A 12,922-nucleotide genomic window follows, 5' to 3' on the forward strand; every position below is an offset into this window, starting at 1 on the left:
CTCTCTCTCTCTCTCTCTCTCTCTCTCTCTCTCTGTCTCTCTGCTCCCCTCCTACTCTCTCTCAAAATAAATAAATAAACTTAAAAAAATGAAAAAAATTAATAGTAATGACACTCTATTCCTTGAACATATTTTAGTTAAATGCCAAAAGTCACATACTGATCACAAACATATCATCAATTTTTTTTTTACATTTTATATCTATGTATTTTTTAAAAATCCATCCATGAAAAAGGAGCCAGGTGTTGGTTTCCTACAGGGGGGAATGTTCTCATGGAGGAACCTAAGGCTAAGCTGGCCCACGTCATTTCTTGTTCTTTAATGGATTCTGCGGTGCCACGCTTGTCCTGTCAGGTCCAGGAACCTCATTCAGTGAATGCAAAGTCCTCTTCGGACCGCCTGGCTTGTTGCTGAGCATCGTCAATCAAATCAAGGCCCTGCCATCCCTCTGGACCTCGCTGTCCACTCCCCTGAAGCTTTGATTTTGTCAGATCTGCACAGACCCAGAGCTCTACCCCCATCGATTCTTTTCTTTTAATTTGTATCAGCTAATAAGTTGATAGGGCTTTCCTTCAATTTTTGTTGAAAGCAAAGACTTTCAACAGCTGAAATTCAAAATACATTTTTATCCAGTCACTTGGAGTCATTCACTTTCTTAGTTTCTAGAAAGTTTGCCAAAAATCTTTGCCCACATACATTCAGTCACTATTCATTACAGTGTATTGTTTACTCTTTCATTTTAAAGGCGTTTTTGTTGATATTATTTTTTAACATAAAAGCTTTTATCTCCTGATTTACATATTTTTCCATTGGAGTTTCCTCATCCATACAATAGGGGCAGGGATGGTCTGAGTGAGTGAAGCGCTGGGAGGCCATTCCCACAACGCATGAACGTGCCTTTCCTCAACAGAATGAATCCCAGGCCTCCTCCAAACCCCGTACGACTTCACTCTGTCTTCAACCCTGTCGTGTGACGCAGCCTCTGAACCCTCCTCTCCACCAGCCCTGTCTGCGCCTCCGTGTCAAGACTATGCCCTGTTCAGCCCTACATCCTAAGTCTGGCACTTTGTTTGTTTGTTTGTTTAGTAAGCTCCACGCCCAACATGGGGCTTGAACTCACAACCTCAAGACCAATAGTCCCATGTTCTGCCTGAGATAGCCAGGCTCCCCCTGGCACATTTTAGATGTTTGAAGAAAATGTTTTCTGAATAAATGAACGAATGAGGTGTGAGGGTGATCTCCCTTCCCACGTGGTAAGGTTCTGAGGCCCCATGGCAAGGCAATAAAAACTAAGCCTGAAGCTGTTTGGGACGGAACATATAGGCTAAAATAATATTTCAATAAAGGACCAGCTGTAAAATTCAGGGTTGTTTTTTTTTTAATTTTGTATTGGGCAAATAACACAAATCGCATTGTTCAAATTCAAAGGAAACCACTCTTACCACTTTCCTGAGTATCCTTCCAGAAAATTTCTGGAAGAAAACACAAAATTTGTCACTTCATTATAATATTTATAACCAGGAAAATAAGGTAAACAAGAGGACATCACTGGCTAGGAACTTGAACATGGGGCTGATGAGAAGGAGCATTTCACGGTTGTTCTGGGTGGAGCAGAGCACAGGGCCAGCCCTCAGAGCTGGACGCCCTCCAGCCCCTGAGTCACTGATTCCAAGAAAGAGGGAGGGTTCGTGACTAATCAAGAGGCAGCTGCAGAAACATTTCCTTCCTTTTTGTGGTTTTATACTATAGCGTCTCTAAAAGTAAAAGTTGCACTTGGGAAATGTGGATGTGGATATTTGAACAACAATTAAAGAAAAAGCAGAAGTCATTGGAAGCTCAGGGCCCACCCTTGCCCTCTACCCGTGGGAACTGGGCCAACAGGCCCCACAGGACACCTGCCGGGCCTGGATTGAGTGACCCCTTAGGGGAGCCCTAGGGGTGGCAGGGGACAGCTGGCTGCCCCTATGCGTGCTGTGAAAGCTCCTGGGTGCACATACGAAAAGAAGTATGAACCCCACCTCATACCATTCACAGAAATTCACTCAAAGTAGATCAGAGACCCCCATTAAAGCTAAAACCATAAAATGTCTATAGAGGGCGCCTGCGTGGCTCTGTCCTTTGGCGTCCCACTCTGGATCTCAGCTCAGGTCTTGATCTCAGGGGCGTGACTTCAAGCCCCACGTTGGGCTCCGTGCTGGGCCTGAAGCACGTGCTGGGCCTGTTGTTAAAAAACAACAAACAAAAACTAAAAACTGAAGTGTCTATATATGCCTTTCCTCTTCCTTCTCCTTCTAAACAATGTCCCTGGAACAATTTGCTCTTCAGGAGACCCTGACCATCACCAAAGCTTTCCTTACAAGCCTTCAGTGCTTTCTCCTTGCTTTAGGAAAAACACCAGGGTGCCCGGCCCTTGCCTGCCTCCTCAGCCTGGGCTGCGCCCCTTTCTGACTTGTCCGTTCCTGGGGATCCCGCAGGGTCCCTCACTCAGTGCCTTCACCCCACCTGCCTGAACCCTCCCTTCCCCCTCACTGCCCATGGCTCACATGCCCTGCAGAGCTCAGCTAGTGTAATTTCCTCCTAGACACAGAACTCTGCCCACAGCACACAGCATACAGTAGGCGCTCACTGAATGCATGGAAGAATGTGTGTCCACGGGGCTTGGCAGTGACCCTACTGAGGCCCCTTGTGGAGCTGAAAGAGAAATCAGACACACCCGGTGTCCAATTCGCAGGAGGAAAGGTGTCATCATGAGCAGGGCCCACCCTTTTGAGTGTCCCCAGGATGTCATTCACATTTGGCTAAATCTACCAGCAACTTCTATTAAACATGTGGCCCCTGACCCCTTAGGAACCAATGCCCGTTCCTTTCTTTCTTTCCTTTTAATATTTACTTATTTATTCAGTGAGAGAGAGAGAGAGCATGAGCAGGGGTGGGGCAGAGAGAGAGGGAGAGAGAGAAGCTGAAGCAGGTTCCTCGCTGTCAGCGGGGCTCGATCTCAGGAACCGTGAGATCATGACCTGAGCTGAAACCAAGAGTCGGACACTTAACTGACTGAGCCACGCAGGCGCCCCAATACATTTAATCTTTTTTTTTAATGTTTATTTTTGAGAGGGGGGAAGGCAGAGAGAGAGGGAGACACAGAATCCGAAGCAGGCTCCAGGCTCCACGCTGACAGCACAGAGTGGGACACGGGGCTCGAACTCACAATCCTCTAGATCGTGACCTGGGCCTCACGCTCGACCAACTGAGCCACCCAGGCACCCCACATTTAACCTTAATAACAATGATCTAAAAGTAATTATTTTGCTGCATTTATTTATTTATTTATTTATTTATTTTAATTTGCTCATTTTTGAGAGGGGGGGAGAGAGCAGGCACACGCCTGCGCGTGTGCTCAGGCAGGGAAGGGGCAGAAAGAGGAGGGCAGACGGAGGGTCTGAAGCAGGCTCTGCGCTGACAGCAGACAGCCCAACAGCCCGACATGGGGCTCAAACCCACGAACCGCAAGATCATGACCCGAGCCGAAGTCGGACAACCAACCGACTGAGCCACCCAGGCGCCCCTATTCTGCTGTCTTTACATTTCACTATGCTGGTTTAGAAATCACCTCAGTCCTTTCCTCATCCTGAGAAGTCTGTAGAACATGCTGGTGGGATCTGCCTATATTCTTGCCACCCTGGCTTCATAACCAGCCCTGAGACCGTGGGTAAATCATTTTCTCTGAGAGCCTGGTTCTCCTGCGGAAGGAGAGGTAGCGCTAAGATCGCTAGTGGCTCCTTCCAGCTCTAAACTTGTACGAGATGTGCAGAAACGAAGGAAACGGCACATCAAACCTCTAAAAGCCTCAGCGTGTTCCCGTGGCTACGGTGCCGCCCGGTGGGACTGAGGCCCCCGAGGTGAGAAAAGGCGTCAGTCAGCCTGCTGTCCGAGGACTGGCCAGGTGTCCGCTAGCGGGTTCCCATGTCATATTTCCTTTCTCACATGAAGACACACACTTGAAGGGCAATTTTGGTCACAAGGCATGCTTCCACTCACTTCCTCCACTCCACACAGCTCTGAAAGATGAGATTTAAAACAGGAAACAAAAAATGCATAGCTGTGCCCCACGGAGCATATGTGGAACAGGATCCTGAGGACATGGGTTTGCAGTCAACAGACAGGCAGGTGCGTCCAGAGGGCAAAAGGGCTCTGCATGCACCACAGGGAACAGAGACCAGGTCTGGGCTCACTGCCCACAGCCAGGGGCCAGCTGGACCTGTTTGTCCAGGAAAAGACGCTGACAAGCTCAGAAAGCTGGTACCTATGGCACAGTTAATAGGGAGCCACGGGCCAAGACGTAAGCTTGGGACCAGCAGCCACAGCAAGTCCCCTCTCACTTGGATGCAGGAGCCGTTGTCTCAGATCTCAAGTATCGCCAAGGAGTGGGGTCTCGGAATGTCCTTTAAGACCTGCTCCGGACCAGGGATTAGGAGGGCAAAGATTGGGGAGGGGGTAGGATGAGCTTAGTTGCCCCCCAAATAATCAATATTCTGTAGACCATCTTCTCTGGCCTCGGTGCATTCAAATTAGGAACCAACACCAGAAAGGTAAGGGAAAACATTCTTGGACACTTAAAAATGTCCTGAGAAACTCGTGGCATAGAGTAAGTCCCAGTGGAGATTAGAACACACTTGGATCTAAACGGCAGGGAAGGTACTTACCACACTTGGGAAGTGAAGCTACAGCAGGTGTCGCTCGCTTCACTGAATAAATATAAACCTTTTAAAAGAAATACTGAAAATAAGTTCGATGTTGACTCTAGGAACTAGGAAAAGACCAGCTCAGGAAACCTGAGGTAGATGGAAAGGAAGCAAGCAGAGTCTGACACAAAAATGAGAAACAGTTGATGTAATAAACTAAAAAGTAGGGTCTTTACAAAACCAATAAAGTAAACTGACTTCTAGTAGGGTTCCATAATCAAGAAAAAATAGAGGATACAAATAAATAATATTAGGGGCGCATGGGTGGCTCATTCAATTAAGCGTCTGACTTCAGCTCGGGTCATGATCTCACAGTTTGTGGGTTCGAGCTCCGTTGTCGGGCGCTTTGCCGACAGCTCGGATCCTGGAGCCTGCTTCAGGCTCTCTCTCTGCCCCTCTCCCACTCATGCTCTGTTTCTGTCTCTGAAAAATAAATACATGTTAAAAAAAATTTAGTAAAAAAACCAAATAAACAATATTAGGAAATTAAAAGAAAATGCAGCTATGATATAATAGAAATATTAAATTCATAAGAAATATTTTTGCAATAAATTTGAAAGCATAAAGTGGATACTCTTCAAAACTGATTTTGTAAGAAATAAACACATAAACTAATACAAAATTTTGAAACAAATTTTAATCGAAATCTCCCTATTCAAAAGGTAATGGTTCAGAAAATTTTATAGGCAAGTTTCACCAGCTTTTCAAGAAATAGATGATCGCTATCTATACAAATTGTTTCCGAGAACAGAACAAAAGGAAAAAGACTCACCTCACAGGACCACAATCCCAAATAAACCATGTGCACGCAAGCCTTGCCTCAGGCCCTGCTTTGAGGGGAACCTAGGCTCAAACTCGGTTTGAGAAGATGATCTTGGAAGATCTAAACGTACCCACACATGCACATCCACACGTGGGTATGCAGACACATACGCACACATGTGTGACATGCACACACAAACACGCAAGTGCACACACACAGTACACATGTGTATGCACATGTGACATGTACATACAAATGCGTGTGTGCATGTGCACACATAATACACAGGCGTATGCACACACACGACGTAGATACAAATGTGTGTGCATGCGCACACGCATAGTACACATATGTATGCACACACATGCATGTGACAGGCACATGCAAACACACATGGGCACACACATAATACACATGTGTGTGCAGATACACGTGCATGGCATTCACATACAAACACGCATGCGCAAAACAATACACGTGTGCGGAAACACGTACACACATGCATGTTAAATGCACATACAAACATACATGGGCACACACATAACACATGTGTGTAAAGATACGTGTGCGTGGCATGCACAAACACACGTGTGCACACACAATACACATATGTACGCACACGTGTGGTACATACAAACACGTGTGTGCATGCGCACACAGTACCACATGTGTATGCAGACACATGCAGACACATGCACATGACACACAAACACGCATGTGTGCACATACATAATACCACGTGTGTGCAGACATGTGTATACACGTGCATGTGGCATGCACATACAAACACACGTGTGGGCACACACCCCCAGTATACACATATCGGTACCACACACGCACGCACACACACATCACTCACAACCACACACATATGTGCATACATGCTCACAATCACACAGAACATAAATACGTGTGTGCATACACAAAATACATACACATGCATCTGCACACGTGTGTACACACGTACATATATATACACAACACACATGGATATATGCACACACGCACACGTGCTCAAGTAATAGACATACCTGCACACACAACACGCACATACACCCATGTGCCCATGTACTCCCAGTGTACACACAACACACGTGTGCCCACTCACATGTCCATGCATGCACACTTCTGCACACATACTCGCACACACACTCGCGCATGCGCTGGCATACGTATACGTTTGGCCGCTTCCTCACTGGCCTGCATACCGCCTTATACGTAGTGTGTGTGCACATAAACATCGCTGGCTGGAGAGCATTATCACATTGTGTTTTGAGAAAGTCAACAAGATGCTGCATAGGTTTACATTCTCAAAGAAGAGGAGTACACGAGTGTACAACAAAAAGTTCCCCAAAGCTATTTCCTACACTTGACCAGAGAGAACGAGCAGACTTTGCTAGCTCCTGTGGCCTGAGAGCTCTCCTTTGCCGGGTCCAGACCCTCACGTTCAGGGAGTGGAACCAAACAGAAATGCAGTCACTTGTGTCCGGGACGAAATGGCGACAGTCGAGGCACGTAAAGGAAATGAAACCTAAGCTTACAAGAGTTGACAGCCCTTCTCAGAAACCAGTAGAAGACATTACCACTTCCCGAAGGCCAAGTCTGTCCACACCATCTCCGGGCTTCCTTGCCCCCTGACTGAGCTTCCCTGATACAAATAAGAAAGACGGCCACTAGGCAACTGTGGCCCATTTACCTCATCAAAAAGCCAAATCAGTGGCCCATTTACCTCATCAAAACCCCCGTGTCCGTGAGCAACTTGAGACTCACTGCGCCCGGGGCCTTGAGATCCCCAGCTTGCAGGTCGAAAGCCTGGCAAAAACTCTTCTCCCTGCCTTGTTTTATTCAGTACGCAGAGTTTGGTTTTCGACAAGGGTGTCCGCACGTTCGGGGCGGTGTGACGGACACTTCACCACACCGTCTCTGGGCAAGGTGTTGGAAGAACCGTTGCATAGAAAGCGACCCAAGAAGCTTCCGGTGTTATGTTTTCTTTAAGTTACGCGTAGAGTTGAGGCTCATAACTGAGAGTCGAAGCAGCCTGTGCAGAACTGGACAAGCAAAAGGGAACCTTGGCCAAAGCGGACAGGTGTCTTCATATTGAGTATTTGTAAGAAAGAGGAAAGAGAATTCAACACGAGAGAAGCCAGTCTCCATCACCCTGAGATGAGGTTACACAGGGGGCCGCAGTTTCGGTTTTTTTGTTTTGCTGTGGTTTCTTTTTGTTTTATTTTGTGTGTGTTTTAGTTAGAGAACCGCCATTAAAAGCTCTTTCATTATGGACGCAAACCCGACATCGCTGGCGAAGCGATCCCCAGCACGATAGGATTGACCCTCCCCGTTTCATCCAGCGGGGTGTAGGTTCTAGGTAAGTGTGTGTTCTTACAAGACGGGACACTGAGGCCAGCCTGCACGGTGTGGCCCTTGACCCCGTCATCACGTTCGAGGAAAGCCCGCGCTGGGACGGCTCTGGTGTGACCTGGCTGGTCTGCGGTGTCCTCAGGTGCCATTATTTAAAGCACAGTGAGCCAGGCTTCAGAAAACGTGCGTGGCGGGTGCTGGTGGAGAGCACCCGGGTGGATCAGAGGTTCCCTCTGGGAAGAGTCGTGGAGGGAGGGAGGGTGGCTCTTTGGACCTAGAAGCCCCTCGCACCCGCAGGCCGGGACCCTCAGGCAGAAGGTGCCGGACGCGGACACATCTGTGGCAGGGCTGACAGCGGGCTCCCACAGGCCGCGTGTGAAGCTCCCGGCCGACCGAGTGTTTGCCCACTCTGTGTGTGACCTTCCAGTCCCCAAGGCCTGACCAAACCGTCTTAAGAGACGTCGCATCATCTTTCACAAACATAACGCGGAGTGGGAGAAGCCGGACGTGCCCACACGCCCACCGCGAGCTCGGAACCGACTGAGCCGATCTGTAGGCCGGGCCTCGGGTGGAGCCGCCTCGCGGGTGTGGCCGCATCGCGGGTGGGGGGGGCCCGGGGCGATGCTCGTCTTCGCTGCTGCGGCGCGGCTCACACAGGACTCCGCTTGTGAACAGTCCAGGCAGGACGGCGAGGGTTTGCGCACGTTTCTGTACGTATTTTATACCACGATGAACAAAAGTGAGAGCGAACTGTGTTGGGCTGCGGAGGCCGCGAATCCTCAGCAAGGCTGGGGACGGGGGAGGGGGGTTGCTGGAAGCGACCCCTGGAGGAAGGCCGGGCAGACCCATGGCCGCAGGCAGGGCAGGCAGCGGCCGGCATACCACCCCCCTCCCCAGGCGTGTGGGGAAGGCTTTGGCGCTCTTGTCCTCGGACAGACCGGGAGGGACACCACACCAGGAACTCAGGAAAGTCAGGCCGGTGGGGGCCGTGCCTTGGGAACGTGTGTGACAAGACAGCGTAAGGCCTGTCACGCGCCGGCCTCCATGCTTGGCGGGCCCGGCCTCCTTTTGTCCTCGACACCACCTTCCACACAAGTACTCTGGCCGTGCCTACTTTGCAGATGGGAAGCTGGAGGCACAGAGACCTCTCTGACTCGCCCTAGGTCACACAGGGCCAGGAGTGGGGTCTGAACGTGGGCAGTCTCTGAGCCATGTTCCCAACCACTGGGCCGCATTCCTTTCCAGACTCAAGATACTTCGAGTACAGAGAGCAGGGATTATCCAAAGAAATCCATAAAATTACAGAGCGGTCGTAAATAAATGCATGCAAACACGAAAAAGCGATATTAACTCCTTCAGTGCTTCTCGGAGGGCAGGCAGGCTAGCGACAATTATTTTTTAAATTTTAAATCTGGGAGTGCCTGTTTTTCCAACATCTCTGAAGGACTGTTTTGTCCAACATGGGACACTTGGCTGCCAGGCTCCCTTCCAGCCCCTGTGTCCATCCCCCCCACGCCGGCCTGCACGGCCTGTGGTGGTGAGGACCAGCAGTTATCTTACAGAGGAGTCCTGCGCGAGAAGGGTCTCTCTCGCTCTCAGACTGTCCTGGACAGTTTGACCATGAAGTGCCTCGGCCAGACCCCCTCACGTGGATCTTACGTGGTGTGCGTGGGTCTCCGTCCGGTTGGGGCAGGATCTCCCAAGCGTTCTATCTGGCCCTGCTCGCCACCCCCCACCCCGAGACTCCCTCCTGCGGGCGTCTCTGTTCCCCACACATGGTCTGTTGGCCTGCCTCCAATCTGTTGATTGCTCAAATCTACGGTTGAGTTCCTTTAGTAAGTTTGTATTTCATTTATTATAAACTCCAGAATTTCTATTTAGTCCTTTTAATCATCTCTCTTTCCTAATACTCTTTATTATTCTCACACTTGCCTTGACTTCGTTTCTTTGAGCATATTTGTAAGCTGATTCAAGGTCTCTGTCCACTTAGGCCCAACATCTGGGCTTCCCGAGGGACGGTTTCCACGGACTGCTCTCCCCCAATACAGCCCATCCTTTACCACTGCTTTTACACGTCTTACGGCTTTCTGTTGAAAACCGGACATCTAAAATAATAATAGTGTGACAACTCTGTAAACGAGATCCCTCTCCTTCGACTTTGTCTGGCTTAGCAACTTTCTTGGGCTAATTTTCCGAAAGCTGCCTTGTCACGTGCTGCCTCCGAGGTCTCTGCTCAGCTGGCCGTGTAGCTCAGCTAAGCACTGGGGACAGATTTCCTCAGATGCGTAGGGACCGGGCCTTCTCCGTGCACAGCTCTGCAGATGCCCACCCCCTCCTGGTGCCCCAGGGATGCCGGGTCCTTCAAAGCCCTCTGTGCACATCTCATTTCCTAGACTTCTCTTTCAACTGTTTCGCCAACCTGGTACACTGCCCCCAGCAGCCGCCATGGTGCAGAACTGCCACTGATGGGTTTTGATACGGTTTTCCCAGAAGCCAGACGGGCCAACTGGCTCCCTGACGATGTGGCTTTCAGGGGCAGGTCTAAACTCACTCTGTGCCCTCCCTGCTTGGCCGCAGTTCCCACGGCTATTGTAGCCCCCAGGCCGCTGCGTGACTTTTCCTCATTATATTTCCCTTTTTAAAGTGATCTCCACACCCAGTGTGGGGTTCGAACTCACGACCTGAGATCAGGAGTCACACACGCCGCCGACTGAGCCAGCCGGGCGCCCCTCATTACATTTTCTAGGAGCTACTAATTGTGTATGAGACACAGAAATTTATGTTTTTATGACTGGCCTCTTATTAAATACTTGCTGGTAAGTTTTCAGGTTATTTTCTTAGGTTTTGCAGGTAGACAATCTTGTATTTGAAAATGACTTCTGGGGGCACCTGGGTGGCTCAGTTGGTTAAGCGGCCGACTTCAGCTCAGGTCATGATCTCGCGGTCTGTGAGTTTGAGCCCCGCATCGGGCTCTGTGCTGCCAGCTCAGAGCCTGGAGCCTGTTTCAGATTCTGTGTTTCCCTCTCTCTCTGACCCTCCCCTGTTCATGCTCTGTCTCTCTCTGTCTCAAAAATAATAAATAAATGTTTAAAAAAAAAAAAAGAAAGAAAGAAAATGACTTCTGGGGCGCTTAGGTGGCTCAGTCGATTTGGGTGTCTGACTTTGGCTCAGGTTATGATCTCACGGTTTGTGAGTTTGAGCCCTGCGTCCGGCTGTGTGCTGACCGCTCAGAGCCTGGAGCCTGCTTTGGATTCTGTCTCCCTCTCTCTCTGCCTCTCCCATACTTGTGCTCTTTCTCTCAAAAATAAAGTGTTAAAAAAAAAAAAAAGAAAAAAGACTTCCTCCATACAAAATGTAACCTCTCTTTTCTTTTCATATCACACTGCCCAGGGTTTCCAGAATAACACCAAAAAAGGTAGACCTCCTGGCTCCTTCCCTACGTTTGTGCTCAACTGTTGCTCAGATGATCATACTGTTGGCTTTTTGTTGCAGTATTTTTCTTTTCCACGTTTGTCAGTACCTTTCTCTTTAGACTTCACTAAAAACTGTCAATAGGTGTTTGTCTTTAAGTGGAAACTTAAGACAAATTAATGTTAAGGTTGTGCCAGACTTTAGCCTTAGTTTATTCAGCACCTGATTGTTCACAGTGATAAGCAACTAGAAAAAGATTTAGGTGACACCCTTACGATCTGTGCCCTTGAGAGCTGACAGCGCAGCCAGGATATGGTTTTCAATAAAGCAGAACCACGGGCGCCTGGGTGGCTCAGCGGTTAAGTGTCAGTCTTTTGAGTTCGGCTCCAGTCGTGATCTCACCTTCGTGTCAGGCTTTTCGTTGACAACATGGAGCCTGATTGGGATTCTCTCTCTGCCCCTCTCCCGTCCTTTCTACCTCTTAAAATACACTGTAAAAAAGATAAAGCAAAGCACTGCAGTGATGCTAAGTCTATGACTGGAAGCAGCACGGTGCTGAGAGGCCTTGTAACCGGGGGCGGGGGGTGTTGGTCCGGGACACCCGGGGAAATCCACTCCAAGCCAGGAAGCAAAGGGCAGTGGGGGTCAGCTAGGCCAGGGGCAGGGGCAGGGCAGGTTTGGGGTACTGATGGGAAGGAGGGTGGGAAGTCTGTGGAACCGAGAGGAAGCATCAGGGGTGAGCGGCACCATGGAAGGAAATACGGCTGGGAAGGCCTCAGGGCGTGGTATGCTGGGGGGGGGGGGGCTTTATTCCAAGAGCAAGGGAGAGCGGTAGTGAGTTGGAGACGTGTTTTAAAAGACCGCCCAGCCTGCGGTGTGGAGGGGGCAGGGGGAGGGGCCACAGCTCCAGTGCTGGGGGTGGCAGGCAGCACGGGCAGGGCCGTGGGCCCCTAGCAAAGCGGACGTCTTCTCGACTTGAACTGAAGGGCCTGGGGTCTGCACGTGGGAGGAAGGCAGAGGGACGGCCGAGGTCTCCACCTCAAGCTCCCGGACAGACACCGGCGGCCGGACAGAAACACCGCGGGCCCCTCAGTGCAGAGGGCTAACAAGGAGGCGCCGGGTTAGCAGGTGTTGAGCCCAGCAGCAGAGTCTGCGTCGCAGACCTCAACGTGGACACCAAGTTGTCAAGGGCTGTCAAGCAGAATGCGGAGTAAACATTAAAAGAGGGACTGGGACTAAAACTTGCGTCCGTCCGCATTTACGGTCTGGCTGGAAACCGGAGGGCCAGGCGTGTGGCCGCGGGCGCCCCGCGGCGGGGGGGGGGGGGGCTCCTCTGGGGGCCCCCCCCCTCCTGCCTCAGCCAGCCTCTCGTCCGCTCTTCTCAGGACTCCGCTTACGAAGCACACAAAAAAGACCGTCGTGTTCTACTCGCGATGGCCTCTCAGATGAGCGTTTTCAAGACTCCGAGTCCAAGGCGGGCAGAGAAGAGCCAAGATGGGAACAAGAGACGAGTATCAACGACCTGATGTTCCTTTGAAAATGAAAGAACTCACAAATAGCATGTATAAAGAATCTACTTACTACTTTTCAAGTTATTTGACCACACGTTAAAAATTTCATTTCAAAAGACAAAGGAAAAACAAATCACAAG

This window comes from Herpailurus yagouaroundi, unplaced genomic scaffold (genome assembly GCF_014898765.1).
Source record: "Herpailurus yagouaroundi ecotype Mexico unplaced genomic scaffold, PumYag 483, whole genome shotgun sequence".
In the NCBI taxonomy this organism is placed as follows: Eukaryota; Metazoa; Chordata; class Mammalia; order Carnivora; family Felidae; genus Herpailurus; species Herpailurus yagouaroundi.